Consider the following 23,227-nt stretch of genomic DNA (forward strand, 5'->3'; position numbering starts at 1 on the left):
GGCATCACGAGGCTGAGTGCACCCCGAAAAATTGCAACAGCGCATGGCGGCCTGGATGGTCACCCATCCAAGTGCCGACCACGCCCGACAGCGCTTAACTTCGGTGATCTCACGGGAACCGGTGTATCCACTGCGGCAAGGCCGTTGCCTGAGTACAGATGACTGGCATAGATTTACATTTCTTCTCTACAGCATGCAACACCCTGCTTCATCTGTAAAGTAGACAATTATTGATATTCAACATCTATAAAGTTGTAGATCGGAACCCCAACCTTCTGTGAAGAAAACTGTTAAACTCAGTGGACTATGAATCTATTAAGGTGACGCACCCAACAAGTACATTTTTGTGCGAGGCAATTATGTAGGTCTTTGGCGTACGGTTGCACTCCGAATGAAAGTGAAGCTGCTTTTCAACCAGCTTTACACTGACAGAAGATAATGAAGTCAAAATTCCAAGACGTCAAATATCTTTTTCCCTTCTTTATCAGAGAAGACAAAAATATTTCCAACAGTAACAGTAGTTGAGAAATAACATGAAAATTAATTGCGTCCATATGGAGTATCATTTCTGTTATGCGATTGCATCCACGATTTCCGGTCAGAAAGGTCACAGTTCGTAGTAATTGAGGGGAAGTTATCTAATAAAAAAAGAAGCGATGTCTGTGGTTCGGCGAAGAAGTGTTGCAATCCCTCGACTGTTCTTAATCTATATAAATGATGTAGCAGACAATCTGAGCAATCCTCTCAGATTGTTCGCAGGCGCTGCTGTCATTTATCATCTAGCAAAGTCATCTCAGAAGATCAACACGAATTTAACAAGATATTTGTAGAGTGCGAAAAGTGGCAACTGACCCTAAACAATAAAAAAGTGTGAGTTCCTCCATATGAGTACTAAAAGAAACCGTTACACTTCTGTTTTAAGACCAGCCACACAAATTTAAAGGTCGTCGATTCAGTTAAATACCTATGGATTACAATTACAAGCATCTTTTATTCTACCCATTATAGAAAAGACTGTGGGGAAGGCGAACCAGAGACTGCGTTTTGCTGGCAGAATACTTAGGTGATGCGACAGATCTACATAAGAGACTACCTACACTACTTTTGTCTGTCCTCTTCCGGAGTACTGCTGTGCGGTGTGGATCCTTGACACATAGTGCTAACGGAGGACGACATCGAAATGTTGAAAGAGCAACCCGGTTTGTACTATCGCGAAATAGGAGTCTGGAGTTGGGGTGGCAATCATAAAAATGAAGGCGTTTTTCGTTGCGGCGAGATCTTATCACGAAATTCCAATCACCAGCTTTCTGCTCCGAATATTGAAGGATTTTGTTTGGCTTCGACTCACACAGGTGGACATGATCATCGTAATAAAATTAGAAAACTCAGAGCTTGCCTGGAAAGATTTAGGTATTTATTTTTCGCAAGTGGTATTCATTCCAAAGTCGAACTCTCGAGAAATAGTCAGAGTGATTCTATGTACCCCTCTGCCATACACTTAAGTGTAAATTGGAGAGAGGTCACATAGATGTAGATGAAAGTCCATTTTCAGACTTGTCTGAATTACTTTCGTATTTTTATCTTTCTCTGGAAAATGTTAACATACACTAAAGCTACTAAAGTATAACTGGAGAAAGTACTGTGTAGTTGTTTCCTGGAGGTCTAAGGCGCTGCAGTCATGGACTGAGCGGCTGGTCCCGGCGGAGGTTCGAGTCCTCCCTCAGGCATGGGTGTGTGTTTGTTCTTAGGATAATTTAGATTAGGTAGTGTGTAAGCTTAGGGACTGATGACCTTAGCAGTTAAGTCCCATAAGATTTCACACGCATTCTTGTTTCCTGGTCATATGCTAACTTCCTGATAAAAACGGACTTCGTCAGTTTGAATTTTATAAAAAAATGTTTATGTCGTCAGGCTGCAATATACGTTATTGGGATATCCTCGCTCGATGGCTCAGTAAAATGTAAATATCGTATGTTGGCCCACGTGATAGGTTCAGCCGCCTGTGCGAAAGGTGGTTGTTCTTCTTCTGAGCAGTGTAAGGGTGCAAACGCACATGGTAGTCAATGGGTGTTGGTGATCTGCACCCTTACTGCTGATTTGAGATTGCGAGATCGTGTGTATTTGTGTTTATAAAAATATAAGGGTGAGAACTGAATTGTGAAAGACTAGGTTCAAGTAATGATAGATGTAGGCAAAAGGAAATCAGGTTCTGTTTGAGTTGCCGGCCGCGGTGGTCTAGCGGTTCTAGGCGCTCAGTCCGGAACCGCGCGACTGCTACGGTCGCAGGTTCGAATCCTGCCTCGGGCATGGATGTGTGTGATGTCCTTAGGTTAGTTAGGTTTATATAGTTCCAAGTTCTAGGGGACTGATGACCATAGATGTTAAGTCCCATAGTGCTCAGAGCCATTTGAACTTTGAATCTGTTTGAGTTATGGTATTTAAGTTGGAGATATTTCCCGGCGAGCTAAACGGGTGCTCGTGGCGTCAGAGCAGGCAGGGCTTACGGAGCTCCATCCATGGTGAAGTTCTGTGAGCGTGGGGCTTGGCAACCAGGGAGATCTACAGATAATACAGAACCAAATTTGATTCAGAAACATCATAAGGGTCTGCTCTTGTTATTGGTTGTAAGAAGTTATTGTCGATCAGAAGTTAAACTAGTTTATAATAGGAATAATAAACTCTTGTTTGTCAACATACCTGCGCCTGTTACTACGTAATAGGCTGTCATTTCAGAGGAGAAGTCTGATGAGAAGCAGGGTACCTCCAAAACCAGCTGGAAGATGGTATCCAGAAGGGGACAACCCTTGCAGCACACTGGTCCATTTCCTTGCGGATATGTGAGATGTATAATATGTGTATTTGTGGAAGTGTGTGTAATGGATGCATGTATAGTATAGTGTTGTGTCTGTGTTGTATAAAAATGATGATGGTGACAAGGGAGAGAGAGAAACCGTGTGCCGGCTCACAGCTTCCTCCTCTAAAATAACACCGAGGGGGCCATCGCGCTAAGCGTCTCTATTCGACGTACAGATCATCACCACCACCACAATCACCATCACATGCCCTTGCTTGATTAGATACTGCAGATAAGTTAGGAATTTAATCCAGGGCATTGGTGCAAAGTCTGTTGATCAGCCACCATCTCTCCTCACCTTATCGGTCGATTACTGGCTGTGACAACTTCTTTCTCCACCAGGATTCGAACCGGCTCACCTCAAAGAGCCACCGCAGAAGCGTGCGTTAGCGACCTCATCTACGGAGTCGGGTGATGGCTCCGTTGAAAAGGTGTCGAACTACAAACCTGTCTTGGCTCGATTCCTTGTAGGTCACGCGATTTTTCTGTCACTTGTCGCATCAGGTTTTGTTGTTGTTGTGGTCTTCAGTCCTGAGACTGGTTGGATGCAGCTCTCCATGCTACTCTATCCTGTGCAAGCTTTTTCATCTCCCAGTACCTACTGCAACCTACATCCTTCTGAATCTGCTTAGTGTATTCATCTCTTGGTCTCCCTCTACGATTTTTACGCTCCACGCTGCCCTCCAATACTAAATTGGTGATCCCCTGATGCCTCAGAACATGTCCTACCAACCGATCCCTTCTTCTGGTCAAGTTGTGCCACAAACTTCTCTTCTCCCCAATCCTATTCAATACTTCCTCATTAGTTATGTGATCTACCCATCTAATCTTCAGCATTCTTCTGTAGCACCACATTTCGAAAGCTTCTATTCTCTTCTTGTCCAAACTATTTATCGTCCATGTTTCACTTCCATACATGGCTACACTCCATACGAATACTTTCAGAAATGACTTCCTGACACTTAAATCTATACTCGATGTTAACAAATTTCTCTTCTTCAGAAACGCTTTCCTTGCCATTGCCAGCCTACATTTTATATCTTCTCTACTTCGACCATCATCAGTTATTTTGCTCCCCAAATAGCAAAACTCCTTTACTACTTTAAGTGCCTCATTTCCTAATCTAATTCCCTCAGCATCACCCGACTTAATTAGACTACATTCCATTACCCTTGTTTTGCTTTTGTTGATGTTCATCTTATATCCTCCTTTCAAGACACTGTCCATTCCATTCAACTGCTCTTCCAAGTCCTTTGCTGTCTCTGACAGAATTACAATGTCATCGGCGAACCTCAAAGTTTTTATTTCTTCTCCATGAATTTTAATACCTACTCCGAATTTCTCTTTTGTTTCCTTTACTGCTTGCTCAATATACAGATTGAACAACATCGGGGAGAGGCTACAACCCTGTCTTACTCCCTTCCCAACCACTGCTTCCCTTTCATGTCCCTCGACTCTTATAACTGCCATCTGGTTTCTGTACAAATTGTAAATAGCCTTTCGCTCCCTGTATTTTACCCCTGCCACCTTTAGAATTTGAAAGAGAGTATTCCAGTCAACATTGTCAAAAGCTTTCTCTAAGTCTACAAATGCTAGAAACGTAGGTTTGCCTTTCCTTAATCTTTCTTCTAAGATAAGTCGTAAGGTCAGTATTGCCTCACGTGTTCCAGTGTTTCTACGGAATGCAAACTGATCTTCCCCGAGGTTGGCTTCTACTAGTTTTTCCATTCGTCTGTAAAGAATTCGTGTTAGTATTTTGCAGCTGTGACTTATTAAGCTGATAGTTCGGTAATTTTCACATCTGTCAACACCTGCTTTCTTTGGGATTGGAATTATTATATTCTTCTTGAAGTCTGAGGGTATTTCGCCTGTTTCATACATCTTGGTCACCAGATGGTAGAGTTTTGTCAGGACTGGCTCTCCCACGGCCGTCAGTAGTTCCAATGGAATATTGTCTACTCCGGGGGCCTTGTTTCGACTCAGGTCTTTCAGTGCTCTGTCAAACTCTTCACGCAGTATCATATCTCCCATTTCATCTTCATCTACATCCTCTTCCATTTCCATAATATTGTCCTCATGTACATCGCCCTTGTATAGACCCTCTATATACTCCTTCCACCTTTCTGCTTTCCCTTCTTTGCTTAGAACTGGGTTTCCATCTGAGCTCTTGATATTCATACCAGTCGTTCTCTTATCTCCAAAGGGCTCTTTAATTTTCCTGTAGGCGGTATCTACCTTACCCCTAGTGAGATAGGCCTCTACATCCTTACATTTGTCCTCTAGCCATCCCTGCTTAGCCATTTTGCACTTCCTGTCTATCTCATTTTTGAGACGTTTGTATTCCTTTTTGCCTGTTTCACTTACTGCATTTTTATATTTTCTCCTTTCATCAATTAAATTCAATATTTCTTCTGTTACCCAAGGATTTCTAGTAGCCCTCGTCTTTTTACCTACTTGATCCTCTGCTGCCTTCACTACTTCATCCCTCAAAGCTACCCATTCTTCTTCTACTGTATTTATTTCCCCCATTCCTGCCAATTGCTCCCTTATGCTCTCCCTGAATCTCTGTACAACCTCTGGTTCTTTCAGTTTATCCAGGTCCCATCTCCTTAAATTCCCACCTTTGTGCAGTTTCTTCAGTTTTAAACTACAGGTCATAACCAATAGATTGTGGTCAGAGTCCACATCTGCCCCTGGAAATGTCTTACAATTTAAGACCTGGTTCCTAAATCTCTGTCTGACCATTATATAATCTATCTGATACCTTTTAGTATCTCCAGGGTTCTTCCATGTATACAACCTTCTTTCATGATTCTTAAACCAAGTGTTAGTTATGATTATGTTGTGCTCTGTGCAAAATTCGACCAGGCGGCTTCCTCTTTCATTTCTGTCCCCCAATCCATATTCACCTACTACGTTTCCTTCTCTCCCTTTTCCTACACTCGAATTCCAGTCACCCATGACTATTAAATTTTCGTCTCCCTTCACAATCTGAATAATTTCTTTTATTTCATCATACATTTCTTCAATTTCTTCGTCATCTGCAGAGCTAGTTGGCATATAAACTTGTACTACTGTAGTAGGCGTGGGCTTTGTATCTATCTTGGCCACAATAATGCGTTCACTATGCTGTTTGTAGTAGCTTACCCGCATTCCTATTTTCCTATTCATTATTAAACCTACTCCTGCATTACCCCTATTTGATTTTGTGTTTATAACCCTGTAGTCACCTGACCAGAAGTCTTGTTCCTCCTGCCACCGAACTTCACTAATTCCCACTATATCTAACTTCAACCTATCCATTTCCCTTTTTAAATTTTCTAACCTACCTGCCCGATTAAGGGATCTGACATTCCACGCTCCGATCCGTAGAACGCCAGTTTTCTTTCTCCTGATAACGACATCCTCTTGAGTAGTCCCCGCCCGGAGATCCGAATGGGGGACTATTTTACCTCCGGAATATTTTACCCAAGAGGACGCCATCATCATGTAATCATACAGTAAAGCTGCATGCCCTCGGGAAAAATTACGGCTGTAGTTTCCCCTTGCTTTCAGCCGTTCGCAGTACCAGCACAGCAAGGCCGTTTTGGTTATTGTTACAAGGCCAGATCAGTCAATCATCCAGACTGTTGCCCTTGCAAATACTGAAAAGGCTGCTGCCCCTCTTCAGGAACCACACGCATCAGGTTTAGGAAACTGATATTCGAGCACTGACCTTTAAGTCTGAAGAAAATCGAAGATGGCCTGTCCGCAAAGTTCTGCTTATAGTGTTCATCTAAGAATGTGGTGGTGCGGATATGTCCAATGGTAAGGGACAGTGTAGCACCTGAAGCTCCGGACAATAGCGATATTCGCCGTCCCTACCTGTAACGTGCGCTTCTGGCTGCGCGTAGCCGGCCGTTGTGACCGAGCGGTTTTAAGCGCTTTAGTCTGGAACCGCGCGACCGCTACGGTCGCAGGTTCGAATCCTGCCTCGGACATGGATGTGTGTGATGTCCTTAGGTTCGTTAGGCTTAAGTAGTTCTAAGTTCTAGGGGACTGATGACCTGAGCTGTTAAGTCCCATAGTGCTCAGAGCCATTTGAGCTGCGCGTAGAGTATTTAACGGTGATTTCGATGTTAGATCAGGTATGGCCAGACTACTTGCCTGCTGCTGTGCTGCAGAAGCAAAAGCGATAGTTTACCGAGCCTATAAATTGTGCTAGGCAGAGTCATAACCTGAAACAATGGCCCAATATGACGCGCACCCCTGTGTTGCCATTTACCAGGGTAGTCAACTGTTGGAACGTGTGGTGGGACAGACACAGAGACCACACTGGCAACCAAGCAGAGTCTTCTGTAACCCTGTGCACGCAGAACACACCATGCAGCCGCCCTCGTACACCAGTATTGTACTGTAAAAGTCGTTGTCAAATATTTTTTGTAATAGCCGTTTTGCAGAATATTTGATTGTACCCTGAAGTATTTTCATTATTTCTTTTATAAAAAGTTAGATCGTGGTCCTAGCGTTTTTAAGGGGACCACACCGTGGTTCAGGTCGAAAAAAATCGATTTTCGGTTTTCATCATATTTTGATAGATTATGGTTTTTTTAAGTGGTCTGAAAAGGATTTTGCTGAAAATTTTTTTTTCGAGCATTTAAAGATCATTTTCCTACCACGTGTGTTCATGTGCCACGCTCACTTTTCTGTCACCCACTTTTCTGCATATATTTTACATCTTTATATCCCCTAATTGCACGTTAGGGATTTTTTTTTAAATTTCCGAGTGTGTTGGCTATCCTTGGAATGCAACTGTCGGCATCCTTTTGTTTCTGCTGTTTGTAAACAACGCACTTTCAAACACGCTGTTAGTTTTGTTCAAGTGTGATTGCGAGTAGTTGTTATACTTACGTTTGCAGTGCTTGTTTACAAATGTACTCACCTCTTTCACAGCTATTTATATAGAAGCTCCTGCAAGTTAAGCTTATACCTAACGTCCTCTACTGATGATAAGCCATGTCATGGATTGTGTCCATCAGGAGAAAATTCGTGGTGCAAATACAATAGGGGTTAGGCAACTGGAGAATCTTATTCTCACCAGCATTCTCTTGCTGTTGCTGTTACAACAGCAATTAAACCTATTTTCAGAGACTTGGCTCACCCTGACCTTCTAAGGAAATGTCTGCATGGGCAGACACGGAACCCAAATGAATGTATCAACAGCATAGTTTGGAATCGCCTTCCTAAAACTGTATGTGTAGGCATGCATACAATGAAACTAGGCGTTCATGATGCTCTTATTACATTCAATTGTGGTAATATTGGAAAGTGTTGGGTACTGAAAAAGCTGGGAATTAATCCTGGTGAAAATATGATCACTGAGCTGCAACATTGCGATAAAATGAGGATAGCCGATGCAGACAGGTCTGCATCTAATATGGCCAAGAAAGCAAGACAAACATCCAGGACGGTGAAAAAGAAGCTTGAAGACCTGCTAGTTGCCAAAGAAGGGCCATCATATGCAGCAGGACAGTTTTAATTAACTGTAAATAACATGTTTCAAAAGCTTTTTCTTTAAAGTCAATTTCCCGCAAACTAAAGTTTTCAGCAGATATGCCCCATTATATCAGAAACTATCATAGATAAATGAATGAAATTTTCAGGGACTCTGCATAACGTAAAAAGCCACCACTGGTACTACATTCATTAATATTCCCCCACTAAGAACCTCACACAAAAATATTTTCTGTAGGAAAAAACTTAATATTTTTGTTAATAAATTTAAAAAGTATTTCTTAAAAACTATAAAATGGATAAAGTAGATTTTAGTGCAGTTGACTCTATTAGCATCATGTAACATACAAAATAATATTAAGGTCCTGCATCAGATAGTTTTTTCAGAAATGGGTCAAATACTTGCCTAGATTTACATGGGTTAGACAGGCCCCTTGAAAGATTCGTCAAATAACTCTGACAGTGTAATACGGGCCCCACTTGCACACATCTGTACCGCGGGTCAGTGTACCTTGAAGGGTAGTGTAACAGGAATCTGGACGTCGCTTCCGGAGCCTTCTTGGAACTGCGCGAGACCAACAGTGGCTTGCGAGGGCAAAGTGCATTCTGCCACGTCTTGCGGCGGCTGCACAGCGCTACGCCTGGGGGCCAGCAGAGGTACTGCCCGCTGGGGGCTCGCGCAAGGCGACGCAGCCAGCCACAGCCGCTGGTCGCTATCTGGCCGGACACTTTGCTTGCGTCTACGTAATGCTGCTCTCCGTAACGTCCAAGTAAGCCTACCACTTCAACTACAGTACATTTTTAAATACGTTCATTCATTTGCGATACGTTCCGAGCACACAGCGCTCAGTTTTTCGCATTATAACCGGTAGGGGTATCCGCGAAGTAATTTTTACACACTGACAAATCATGACAGTTATGTGATTCCGCGTAGTGTCCCGATGCGGCTCACATCAGTAACCCCTTTCCTTTCATTTCTCCCCCTTCACCTTCAGTTCACATACAGTGATGAAAAGCCACGCAATGCGAGCGGCAAGTGTACGAGGATATTTCACTAAGTAATGCCCCACATTTTTATCTCAGAACATATTCATTGTTAACATTGAGAATTTGCTGACAATATACATCAACATGTCTTGTCCATGTCCTATTTTTCTACGTAGTCTCCATCACGTTCCATGGCCGCACGCCAGCTTTGTGGAAGAGCACGTATTCCCTGCTGGTAAAAGCTCTTCTCCTGTAGGCGCAGCCATGTTTTCACTGCATGACTGACACTCTACTCATCTTGAAAGTGTATACCCCGTAGAGAATCTTTAAGCGGCCCAGAGGTGGAAGTCCGAGGGTGCCAGGTCTGGACTGTAGGGTGGATGAGGCAATGATATTCAACCCAATTTGGCAATGTGTTCCTGGGTTCTCACACTAGTTTTTGGGCGAGCGTTACTGTGTTGGAGCAAGATTTCTGCTGGATTCTTGTCCGATCGAACGCGTCGGAAACGGTTCTTGAGTTTATTCAGAGTCTTCACGTTGCTGTTGTTGTGGTCTTCAGTCCTGTGACTGGTTTGATGCAGCTCTCCATGCTACCCTATCCTGTGCAAGCTTCTTCATCTCCCAGTAGTTACTGCAATCTACATCCTTCTGAATATGCTTACTGTATTCATCTCTTGGTCTCCCTCTACGATTTTTACCCTCCAGGCTGCCCTCCAGTACTAAATTGGTGATCCCTTGATGCCTCAGAACATGTCCTACCAACTGATCCCTTCTTCTGGTCAAGTTGTGCCACAAACTCCTCTTCTCCCCAATTCTATTCAATACTTCATCATTAGTTATGTGATCTACTCATCTAATCCTCAGCATTCTTCTGTAACACCACATTTCGAAAGCTTCTTTCTCTTCTTGTCCAAACTATTTATCGTCCATGTTTCACTTCCATACATGGCTACACTCCATACAAATACTTTCAGAAATGACTTCCTGACACTTAAGTTATACTCGCTGTTAAGAAATTTCTCTTCTTCAGAAACGCTTTTCTTGCCATTGCCAGTCTACATATTATATCTTCTCTACTTCGACCATCATCAGTTATTTTGCTCCCCAAATAGCAAAACTCCTTTATTACTTTAAGTGTCTCATTTCCTAATCTAATTCCCTCACCATCACCCGACTTAATTCGACTACATTTCATTATCCTCGTTTTGCTTTTGTTAATGTTCATCTTATATCCTCCTTTCAAGACACTGTCCATTCCGTTCAACTGCTCTTCCAAGTCCTTTACTGTCCCTGATAGAATTACAATGTCATCCGTGAACCTCAAAGTTTTTATTTCTTCTCCATGGGTTTTAATACCTACTCCGAATTTTTCTTTTGTTTCCTTTACTGCTTGCTCAATATACAGATTGAATAACATCGGGGAGAGGCTACAACCCTGTCTCACTTCCTTCCCAACCACTGCTTCCCTTTCATGTCCCTCGACTCTTATAACTGTCATCTGCTTTCTGTACAAATTGTAAATAGCCTTTCGTTCCCTTTATTTTACCCCTGCCACCTTCAGAATTTGAAAGAGTATTCCAGTCAACATTGTCATTAGCTTTCTCTAAGTCTACAAATGCTAGAAACGTAGGTTTGCCTTTCCTTAATCTTTCTTCTAAGATAAGTCGTAAGGTCAGTATTGCCTCACGTGTTGCAATATTTCTACGGAATCCAAACTGATCTTCCCCGAGGTCGGCTTCTACCCGTTTTTCCATTCGTCTGTAAAGAATTCGTGTTAGTATTTTGCAGCTGTGACTTATTAAGCTGATAGTTCGGTAATTTTCACATCTGTCAATACCTGCTTTCTTTGGGATTGGAATTATTATATTCTTCTTGAAGTCTGAGAGTATTTCGCCTGTCTCATACATCTTGCTCACCAGATGGTAGAGTTTTGTCAGGACTGGCTCTCCCAAGGCTGTCAGTAGTTCTATTGGAATGTTGTCTACTCCCGGGGCCTTGTTTCGACTTAGGTCTTTCAGTGCTCTGTCAAACTCTTCGTGCAGTATCGTATCTCCCATTCCATCTTCATCTACATCCTCTTCCATTTCCATAATATTGTCTTCAAGTACATCGCCCTTGTATATACCCTCTGTATACTCCTTCCACCTTTCTGCTTTCCACCTTTCACGTATGCCTCTGAATTGATGGTTGATCCTCTTGGCATCACATCCACGAGAATGACGCAATCACAATCCTAAAAGACTGTCACCATGGCTTTTACGGTACAGTTGAATTTCTTCTTTTGTGGTGAATGAGGACGATGCCACTCCATGGACTGCTGTTTTGTTTCCGGCGCGGTACACCAAGCTTTCGCCCCCCGGAACGATCCGTTACAGAAAGGCCTCCCCGCCGGTCTCAAAACGCTCTAACAATTCAGATTAAATGGCCTTTCTTTGAATCTTGTGGTCCGCTGTGAGGATTCGAGGAACTCATCGTGAGCACCTCTTTGAATATCCGAGAGTCTCGATCATTGCAGACGCACTTCCAATGCTGACCGACAACTGGAGAGCCAATTGTCGAGTTGTGATGCGCCGCCCGGCACGAATAATGGCATTCGCACGATTCAGCATGTCTGGAGCCGTGGCTGTGACGGGACGTCCCGAGAGTGTGGCTGATCATGGAGATCTCTTTCTGCATCTCCTGAGCCTGTAACTTTCTATACCCATCGCCCAACTGTACTCAACTATAGCATCGCCATACACTGCACACGAACGTTTATGAATGTTCGCTCAGGTTTCTTTTTCTGCACACAAGAATTCAATAACAGGACGCGGCTTGTAACGTGAGTCGTATGTAGACGCCATTTTGACGCTGTACTACGGCTCTGCCATCTGCCAGAGCGGTTCGAAGCTTCACCGGCGCATACAACAAACATTAAATGTGAGGCACCAACAAGGACGTTTGTCTATGTACATTAAGGGGCTCCGGAAAGGCTCAAAATCATGAAAAGTTCAATTTTTACTTTTTTGCGTTTTCTGAATCTGCAGACTATTACCTTTTAATAGATATATAATTTATTCAATTCCGAAGACTACAACTATTTTTAAATTTTTTTTGAAATGTGTTCTACATGGGCGTGACCCACTGTGGCGCTGCTAAACTGCTGTCAAATGGTGTTATTATTAACGTCCGTGTTCATCAGGTACATTTTAGTGATGTGAGATAAAGTATGTGTTGTGGCTAACCTGTGATGGTTCAATATATATCGCTGGTGTGATTGTCGATTGTTTCATGTTTATTTACTCTGTCGTTACCTCGAAAATATTCGTAATTAATTCTGTTTCTTGAGTCTCTGTTTTGTTGAAGTATAATAATGAGTAAAAGTAAAGTTATTAGAAATCCTCTGAAGGCTTTTAAGAAAAGGAGAAATGTTGGAAAGCCAAAGGTATGTGTTATTACTGTAAACAATAAAGACGATAACCAAGTGAGTGAACCTAACCTCTCAAGTACACCTGCGCATAGCAGTGAAAGTGGTAAAGAAAATACTTCACAGAAGCAGCTTGGTTCAATGAGTGAAAACTATGAATGTTTTATGGGCGAATCGGATGTAAATGAAATATTTGATATGTCGGTTCTCAAAGGAATTTTTTCAAACTGTGTAAGTGGTCAGTTTGTTGTATAGGCTGTGGCTGGGTTTTAGTATTCTTGAATCTGTTTCTACTATAGTTGGGAGGTGATTGTGCGCTAGAAGGTGGTCAGCAAATGTGTTCTGGGAGCTGTTGCTTTTTAAGCTTAAGATGTATTCATTGTAGTGAAGTTGGTCTGGAACTCTCCATAATAAAGCACGCAGGACTTGCTAGTGAAATACAACTGAAATGTGATAAGTTTTCATACATGACCACCTTTTGGAACAGTGTTGCAGTAACTGCAACTGAAGAAAATGGTAGCAAAATCTACGAACACAACAACAAGCGATGCTTGCTTTAGACAAGGAACGCCTTCGGGCTGCAGACAGGGTTGTAAAGAGTCTAGAAATACAAGCAAGAGTAAACAGGAGGAGGAACAAGAGGAAGCTGGAGGAGGATGCACTAAAAAGTTAATCCAATCTTTGTCGCTCGATTCCCAAAACTTTTATTTTCTCATACTAATTACATGTTTTCTAAGGATCTTCCAAACATATTTGTTTCAAACTTTCAGTAAATGTTACACAGTACCTTCTGCATAATTTAACACAGACTTTTTCCAAAAAACTGTATATTTTTGAATATATAAATAAAAAATTACAAAAAAATGTTGTGAATTTTCATTACAATTGAAAAAAAAATCATCTTTAATAACTGAACTAAAATTTTGTAAAATCTCTGTGTTAAGTTGTAGCCCATATTCTAATAAATAATCTGTAAAAAGTTCAACTTCCTACTTCTAATACTTTGTGAGGAAAGATGTAATTTATAAGCGTTATTTTAACATTGCAAGTATAGGGCGTTCCGGAGCCCCTTAATGGCTTTAAAAATGTGGGGCATTACTTATTGAACGACCCTCGTACACATGGGAGAGTCTTCAGGTGCAGTCGTAAGTAATAGCCTGCACTTCCGAGGCGCACGCAGCAGAAAGGAACAAAATAAAGAAGGAAATTTGGAATTTAGTCTCGTCGAGGACAAGGTCATTAGGGACTGAGTAGAAGATTGAATGAGGAAGGAAACATTATAAGACATTTCCAAAAGAACCAACCCAGTAAGCGACTCAAGGAAACCGCGGAAAACTTATATCTCGACGGAAATTTGAACCGCTGTCTTTCCGAATGCGAAGCCAATAGCTTATCACTGCAACACTTTTCTCAGTCACTCGCCAAAGAATCGTCCTGGAGGCTGAAAATGTCTCAGCGTCCTCTCCCTCTGATTTATAACTAAATGACTACTACCAACTAACGGTATCGTATAGTTAGTTACAAGAGTCAGTCAAATGAAAACGAGACGGATGGAAAAAAAGTAAGTACACTATTTATTACTTGAAAAGTAATTGCCGTAACTGTTAATACCACTGTGAGACAAGAGGGCCAACATCTTCATGAAAAAAAAAGAATGTTTGCGATTGCCTACGAACCATGACTGTATCCAGGTGTTCATCTCTTCATCCGATGCAAATGGACGACCACAAATGTCTTTCTTCAAGGCGTTAAAAATACAGAAATCGCAAGGGGAGAGATCGGGACTGTATGCAGGATGTGGAAGGGCTTCCCAGCGAAACAACTTTGGCAATATGTGGGCTGGCATTATCCTGCGACAGCATGGCGCCGTCCGCGTACATTCCCGGGCGTCTCGACTACACTGACAACTTTCGGTTGGTAGCCCTTACACATCCTCCATACAGTCCCGACCTCTCCCCATGCCATTTCTATGTGTTTGGAGCCCTGAAGAAAGACATTCGTGGTCGTCGATTTGCTTCGAATGAAGAAGACCACACCTGTGTACAATCACGGTTGTGTACGCAACCGCAAACATTTTTCCACGAAGGTACTGACCGTCTTGACTCAAACTGTGACGAATGTCTTAACAGTTATGACGATTGCTTCTGAAATAATAAATATTTTACTTACTTTTTACCATCTGTCTCGTTTTCACTTCACTGCCCCTTGTACAAATTTAAACGCTGTGGTGCACACACAGATAGGGGGAAACAAAATAAGACTGGTATGGCGTTGTTGGCGTGGTACCGTCCAAAGATTACGGCACCGCACCAAAGTCGACAATACACATCGATATAGCTGACATTAGCGACATCTCGCTGCAACCAGCGGCGACGAAATAGAGACGCTGAAGAAGACACGTCCTGTCTCTCAGTACAGAAGCGCTCTCGCACTGAGGTCAATACAGAGCCGAGAAAGGACGCGCTCTGCCCAGTTCATGATCTCAGCTGAAGCTGTCAACATGATTGAGTAGAACTAAAGAGCAATTCAAGCAGCAGGTGCAAACGCACTTTTGTAAATGTTGAACAGTGTACTTGATGAGAAGAGTTCGTAACTGTATGCATCAAGGCGTGGTTTAATAGTCAATAACAGTTGTAAATATTCCAGTTCTCCTTTGGCAAAGGATTGTATCAAGTTAAGTAAACCATTTTATTCATTCATGTAATAATGTGAACTAGTATCTCCTATATTGCAGTTGAACTGAATCATCTCCCGTAGCAATCAAAGATCCCACAGTTACGCCCGGACGACTGAAGTTCCGCCTGGTCACAACAGTTGGCAGTGAGACAGTTCAGTGTAGGTTCAAATGGCTCTGAGCACTATGGGACTTAACATCTGAGATCATCAGTCCCCTAGAACTTAGAACTACTTAAACCTAACTAACCTAAGGACATCACAGACATCCATACCCGAGGCAGGATTCGAACCTGCGACCGTAGCGGTCGCGCGGTTCCATACAGTAGCGCCTAGAACCGCTCGGCCACCCCGGCCGGCTTTAGTGTAGGTTCAGCCCACTAGTCTAAAGGGTTTTCTTCCGCCGTGCACAATGGTCGCTTCCCTCGCGTTGTGAGAGACTTGTGTCTTAATGTATCTGTTGGGTGTACGCGACTATAATGGATATGTGTCCAGTGTGGTGTTCCGGTTGCGTCGTACGATGGCGAGGGAAGGGAGGCGGTGAAACCCAGTACCTACTCTCAAGTAACAACAAAGGAACCCATCCGACGGATGAATCACTGTCAACAGTATCGCATGCCCTCAATCCATCAAGTGATTAGAATTTAATTCAGAACACTGGCACAAAGTCTAGTGATCACTAACTTAACGGTTTAAAAATCATACCTCTTCTACCTGTAAAGTATACTTAAAAATAAATATAAAATAAAATAGGATCGATACCCGTGGTGCAGCGTATGCTACATGGAATGCAAACAAGGTCCACTGTCATACCAATTAAAAGGCCAAGTCTACGCACTTATATAGGTGGCATAATATGTACATTGCCTCTCCTCTCCACTCCTAGTGCGACATGCGCGCAACCTCTTAGCGTGACAATTTTCTTTATTATTGTAATTCTGTAGCCATTGGACACCACACAGTCAGCCGTTAACGGTGAACAGACTTCTCGATCGTGATATGCGGATTCTCAGTCCCCCAAATGCGCCAATTTTGCTTATTGACGAACCCGTCAAAATGGAACTGGGCTACGTCACTAAACCAAACCAAACCATCGGCGTATTAATTCCCATCATGCCCTGCGGCCAACCGTCCAGTTCTAGCGTACTAAAGCAGACGGTTCGGAAGTTACGGCGATTTTATTTCATATAGTTTAATAATTGTCACCCTGTACTTACTTTTGAAGAATGGCATCGATTCCAACAGGCTGTTGTTTTAAAATAGTACTTTTTATGAACTAGGGATAGTTTCGAATTTCGCTCACCGTGAAGTGTATCTACAAACATAATAAGGCACCAGAATTAAATGGAAACCAAAACATAAAACGCTTTGCATCTGCTCTGGACTTATTGTTTCCTAAAAAACAATGTAATTGTTAATCATAATAGATACGGTAGCTATGGATACATCTCCGTCGGAAGTCACATGCCATGCACTATTCATCTACAACATGGGTGCCAAGGTACACGGCCTCCAATACAATAGTCTGAAGTACGTGTCGGAACAACTGTGACAACAGACAATGAAAGCACCACATTTTAAAACTTTTAAACATCAGCCTGATGGAAGCGTCATTTTTTTTCAATTTGTGGAGCTTATGGCGCCCACTCATAAGGAATCAATCGATATATACTAAGAATTTCACATGTAACATTTTGGACTACTTTGCAGAAGCACCATGTCAGAAAATGGTCGGAAAGCGCTGATATAACTGTACTACGTATTGCTCGCGAGGCTTTCAGTAAGCTACATTCCCAGCAATACTTACGTCCCTTCCCCGTCAATCTGCGTGCGCAATGACTTGACACATTTAACAGCAACCTTCTACTCAGAGTGTTCTGGTAATCTTCTTTTTGTAAAATCGCTTTTTTGAGCACCATGCCGAGCTAGGTGACGCATGGGCACGCATTCGGGAAACGTGCAGTTCAAACCTCCGTCACACAAACAAGACTTAGGTTTTCTGTGGTTTCCCTTAAATCGCTAAAGGCGGAATGCCAGGAAAGGGCAAAGTCAATTTCATTCCCTAATCTTTCCGATTTCAAGTTTCAGCTATATCTCTGACGACCCTGTCGTGTAATCAACCTTCATCCCTTCTGAGGACAACATACGCAAGCTTTGTACGCGGAATCAGACACAGCCACTTCTGTAGTGAAAGTTGTCGTCCTCAACTGTTAGCAGCTGCGATCGATTGACCACTATGTGTGTGCTCCATCTACCTTGTCCGCAAGGAGGAAATCCCGATCACAATAAGCCAGTATATCATCAACCACAGCGGAAACAGACTGCTCAGCTATTTTAACACTCGTCAAGGCCGACCTACTCAGTCCTCAGCTTTCCACGCTTGCGTCGGCTGTAAAAGCAAAAGAACGACATGCATCTGTTACCGCAGGTGCAAGAAAGCCAGGTTAGGAACCAGAGTCAACCCATGTGCCACCTGTTTCTCGGAGCTGGTCTACTGCGGAAAATATAGAATACCTCTTGAACTTCCTGCAGCCACACCTTCAGTATAACCGTCGCTACGGTCGCAGGTTCGAATCCTGCCTCGGGCATGGATGTGTGTGATGTTCTTAGGTGTAAGTAGTTCTAAGTTCTAGGGGACTGATGACCTCAGATGTTTAGTTCCATAGTGCTCAGAACCATTTCAGTATGACCGTCATCTATTAAGGAACGTACACAATCGCAAGAAATAAATCCACTGTTCTATAAATAGCGTCTGTATTGGTGAAGTGGACAGTACTATTTAGACGAGTGAATTCATTTATTTTTGACTTGTTTTAGATCAGGCTTTTTCATTTCCTAACAACTGTCTTCTCAGGGTGCTCTGAAGCTCACCTATGCTGCAAAAGACCGCAGAATCCTTTCGTCCAAGCTTCTTTATCAGCGGACATAACGAAACTTCCTTCGCCGCCGATTTCTGCGTACAGAGTTACTCTACAGGGGCTCATTCCAATCGGAGCCAACCGGAAAAGGAAAGAAACGCCAGAGTTAACGTTTCTGGACCTCGTGGTCACTAGAGAAGGGAGAACTGCTGTAGAGAAGGAAGATAACCTTGGTTTATTTATGGTATCATCCTCACACTCGTCTGCAGTCATTTAGAAAAACTACGAAATGTTAAAACAGAGGGCCCGATAGAGAACTGAAATCCGCTTATGACCGAGTAAGCCTTATTCGTCCGAGCCATTCTGCCTCAGGTGTAGTTACCTCATTAGGTAACTTTTTTTCTTTAAATTCCGTACCAATTATGCATTTCTAAATAGAGCATAGAAAAGAAGGAATAGCGTTAAGATATGAAGCAATGACAGTCAAATCACAGTGCCAACCACGCGTATCGAAGACCTACAGCGATGTTTAATATTGTTGTTGTTGTGGTCTTCAGTCCTGAGACTGGTTTGATGCAGCTCTCCATGCTGCTCTATCTTGTGCAAGCCTCTTCATCTCCCAGTACCTGCTGCAGCCTACATCCTTCTGAATCTGCTTATTGTATTCATCTCTTGGTATTCATCTCTTGTCATATTCCCGCTATCGAACGAGCGTGAATAACTGCAGAATTTCGATGTCTGGGGTCAACTATAGATTCAACGTAAATATTCTCTGTGCAAAAACAAAGGAAATCTAAATCACTGCTTGAGAGATGACAGAGGGATTTTGTACCTTGCTTGTTAGCATTAGTGACACCTTCCTTCGTATGCATTAAGTTTCATATTTCAAATCGCAAATGTTCCGTTTATAGTAACACTGACTTCATTAAAATTGAAAATAACATTTGTAAAGCGATATGTACAGATGCTAAATACTGAGGACTTTGTACTTCTTTCACGTTAGCTTTTCTGTTACACTTTTTATCATTTTGACAAATGAGATGTCTCACTGTACTACAATCCCCTTTTTATAAAAAAAAATTACAAAAACTCCCCCCCCCCCCCCCACACACACACACAGAGTGAGAACAACCATACCTTCAACTTCTTCAGGCAGCAACACTATACACAATATCGTCAACACAACCCTCATTCTTTCCCTGCGTCTATACCCCGCGAGCCACGTTACGGACATGACCACTATGATGGTCTTCCCGTCCCTGTTTTGTTCTTGAATCGTGGGTGGGAAGAATGATGCCATCAAATCTCCACATGAGCTGTAATTTCTCTGATAATTCAGTCTAAAAGCATTCCAGATATCTCGAGCGACATATCAATTAGCGTTACACGAATGACTTCTTGGTAGAGTCCTATGTGTTTTCCACATTCCGCTAGATTCATTTACTCTTATAGTAACACGGATATGAATATTCCGTTTCATTTCATTTCGAACTGTCACTCATATTTGTACAGGCTGGCTTTCAAGTCTCTTAAGCCCGTGTCCCTTTAGTAAAATGTGCTGTTACATACCTCTCCACATTTTCTGGTCACTACATCGAATTGTAATCTTAGCTCCATCAAAGTTGAATATTTTGGAGATGCTGATCTTAGTACAAACGAGCGAAAAATACCGAAATACGTCCCATGAACAATATTAAGCGTTAGTGTGCTGTCTTGTTACTTAAATATGAGGAAACAAAAAGATAAGAAATTTTTCTAGCTCACGCAACGGATGTATGTATTTGAGCGTGAACTTGGACGCAAATACGTTTGCGATAACGATATCCAACGCAAATAATCCTTTCTACACGTTGTCCTTGGCAGTCTACGTGTTAGGCTCGCGCTCGTTCTGAACCATCAGCAACACAAGGTAACTAATTTTAATTTTCTAACCTTCAGCAAGATGGCAGATAATCCACAGCCAAATAAGCACCTGCATAACGATCTACACACGTTTCGCGAAATGACACCGCAGATCTTCCTGATCGCTCCTTTCTTCGCTAAGAGTATTCTTGCTGAGTGCCTCGAGTTGCCACATGATACAGTATAATACAATGAGGTGACAAAAGTGTCGGACCTCCTTTTGCTGACCGGCATGCATCAGCTCCGCGTGGCATAGGAAAGTCGTTGGTAGTCCCCTGCAGAAATATTGAGCCATGCTGCCTCTACAACCGTCCATAATCGCGAAAGTGTTTCCGGTGCAGGATTTTGTGCACGAACTGACCTCTCGATTATGTCCCATAAATGTTCGATGGGGTTCATGTCATTACCTCGAGCTGCGCAGAATATAATTCAAACTAATTGTGAACAACTGTGGCCCAGTGAGTTGGCACATTGTCATCCGTGAAAAAATCCATCGTTGTTTGGGAACATGATGTCCATGAATGGCTGCAAATGCTCTCCAAGTAGCCGAACATAACCATTTCCAGTCAAATATCGGTTCATTCCATATTTAACATAGACCACAGCACTATGAAGTCACCGCCAGCTTGCACAATGCCTTCTCACAACTTGGTCCATGGCTTTGTGGAGTCTGTCACACACTCGAACGCTACCATTAGCTCTTACCATCTGAAATCGGGACTCATCTGACCAAGCCACGGTATCCCAGTAGTCTAGTATCCAACCGATATGGTCACGAGCCCAGGAGAGGCACTGCAGCGATGGTCACGCTGTTAGCAAAGGCTCTCGAGTCGGTCATCTGCTGCCATAGCCCTTTAACGCCAAATTTCGCCACACTGTTCTAACGGATACGTTCGTCGTACGTCCCATATTGATTTCTGTGCTTGTTTCACGCAGTGTTGGTTGTCTGTTAGCACCGACAACTCTACGCGAACGGTGCTGCTCTCGGTCGTTAAGTTAAGTGAAGGCCGTCGTCCACTGCGATGTCCGTGGTGAGAGGTTAACACCTGAAATTTGGTATTCTCGGCACAGTCTTTATCTGCATATGTGCATATCGTTATCCCATGACTTTCGTCACCTCAGTGTAAGGTAATACACAAACGTACGGTATACCATACCAATTTTGTTGCAACCTGCAGAAACCTGGATCACAGAGGAAAGTGAAAAAAGTAAACTGTGAGCAAGCGAAATCTAGTTTTTGAGAAGTCACATGCTATTAACAGACGTGGAACAGATGAGGACTGGTAACGTTAGCAAGATAACACATGAGGAACCCCAACATGGGATGATGAGGAAAAAAGATTAATGTGGTATGAGCATGTGAAGAGAATGGCCACCGCTGCAGCACAGGGATCAGCGTGCCTGTTGCTACGTCGAGGGCATGGGTTCTATTCCCGGTATTCCGAGGAATTTTTCCTAGGTAGGAGGACGGGAGCGTCGTGCAGTCAGCCTTCTGCTGCCAAGTGAGGAGCTACTTGTGTCAGAAGTAGCGGCTCCAAGGTTTTGAGAATGCGATGCGCTGACCCCACGCTCCTCCATACCGCATGCGAATGACGTCATTGGCAGAGGTTGACACCGCGACCGGGCGGGACTGCAGTGTGGGGACAGGGTTAACAGACTAAGCTTTACCTGTGTGAAGAGAAGGATAAGATGAAGACGCGAGAGATGGAGATGGGGGTGGGGGTGGGGCAAGAGGATAAGGGACATCTGGCTAAAAGGAGTGTAAGGAAGCATTCAGAAGAGCGAGAATTGCGACTGAGAGATGGTGGAAAACCAGAGAAAATGGAGACGCTTGCGTTCCAGGCAGGCCGTGCCAGAGGTGTGAAAGTATACACAAAGCCGATGATGATCTGTTTCTGAACTCTGGTGATAATTTCTATTAGAAAAGTAGCTCAAGACTGCAGTTTTTATAACAACATAGTAAAAAGTTATTATCTGTGTCGACGTTTTCTTAGCAACGAAATGAAAGTAGTAGTAGTAGTAGTAGTAGTAGTAGTTGTTGTTGTCTTCAATCCGAATACTGGTTTGATGCGGCTCTCCATGCTAGCCTATCCTGTGCAAGCCTCTTCGTCTCCGAATAACAACTGCAATCTAAATGAATCCGCTTGTGTACTAATGAGTTGGTCTCCCTCTATTATTTTTTCTCCCCACAGTTTTTTCCGTTAACAACTTCACGGCATCTTGATGCTTCAGGATGTGTCATATTAAACAATCTATTCTTTATTTTATTCAAGTTGCAAAAAAAATCTCTTTTTCCCTATCTCTATTCAGTACGTTCTCATTACTTATTCAATCTACCCATCTATTCTCGAGTACTCTTCCGTAGCACCACATATCCAAAGCTTCTGTTCTCTTCTTGTATGGACTACTTACCGTCCTTGCATCACTTCCGTACAAGACTACACTTCAGAAAAATACCTTCAGAAAAGATTTCCTAACACTTGCACCTATATCAAATGTTAATAAATGCCTCTTTTTCAGAAAAGGTTTTTTTGCTATTGTCTGTATGCATTTTATACACTCTCTACTTCACACAAATTCCGGTTATTTTGCTGCCTAAATGCCACAACTCATCTATCACTTTTAGTGCCTCATTTCATAATTATATTCTCTGAGCATCGCCTGAGTTGACTCTACAACAACACTGCGGTATCCTTGTTTTAGTTTTATTAATGTTCACTGTATACGAAGTTCTCCATTGCTTTCAACTGCTGCTCTTCCAAATCCTTTGCCGTCTCTGATTGAGGACTGCCGATGCAACTGCAATTCTAATTTTTTTTATTTCTTCACATGAAAGTAGAAAAAAAATCAGCTATTACAAATAGGAATACTGGTTTGACTACCGCAACGCTTTAATTGGCACGATCCTGTAAAGACTTGGTATGTTGCTTTCTCCCACCTTTGACTGACTTGCCCAGCCTGTTATAGAGCGATGTGCACTGACGCGACAAAAGACCTGGCACAGCGATAAGCACATACACAGATGGCGGTAATATCGCGCACATAAGGTACAAA

General features: G+C 42.7%; 1 protein-coding gene and 1 pseudogene across 2 annotated transcripts in view; both read right to left on the reverse strand.

Moving 5' to 3' along the window:
- LOC126484348 (nuclear factor of activated T-cells 5-like) overlaps positions 1-23,227 on the reverse strand; it is a 405,657-nt gene that overhangs the window by 280,905 nt on the left and 101,525 nt on the right. The window lies entirely within an intron of this gene.
- On the reverse strand, positions 32-149 carry LOC126485476 (5S ribosomal RNA; annotated as a pseudogene).

The sequence above is a fragment of the Schistocerca serialis genome, chromosome 6 (assembly GCF_023864345.2).
Source record: "Schistocerca serialis cubense isolate TAMUIC-IGC-003099 chromosome 6, iqSchSeri2.2, whole genome shotgun sequence".
NCBI classification, from domain to species: domain Eukaryota; kingdom Metazoa; phylum Arthropoda; class Insecta; order Orthoptera; family Acrididae; genus Schistocerca; species Schistocerca serialis.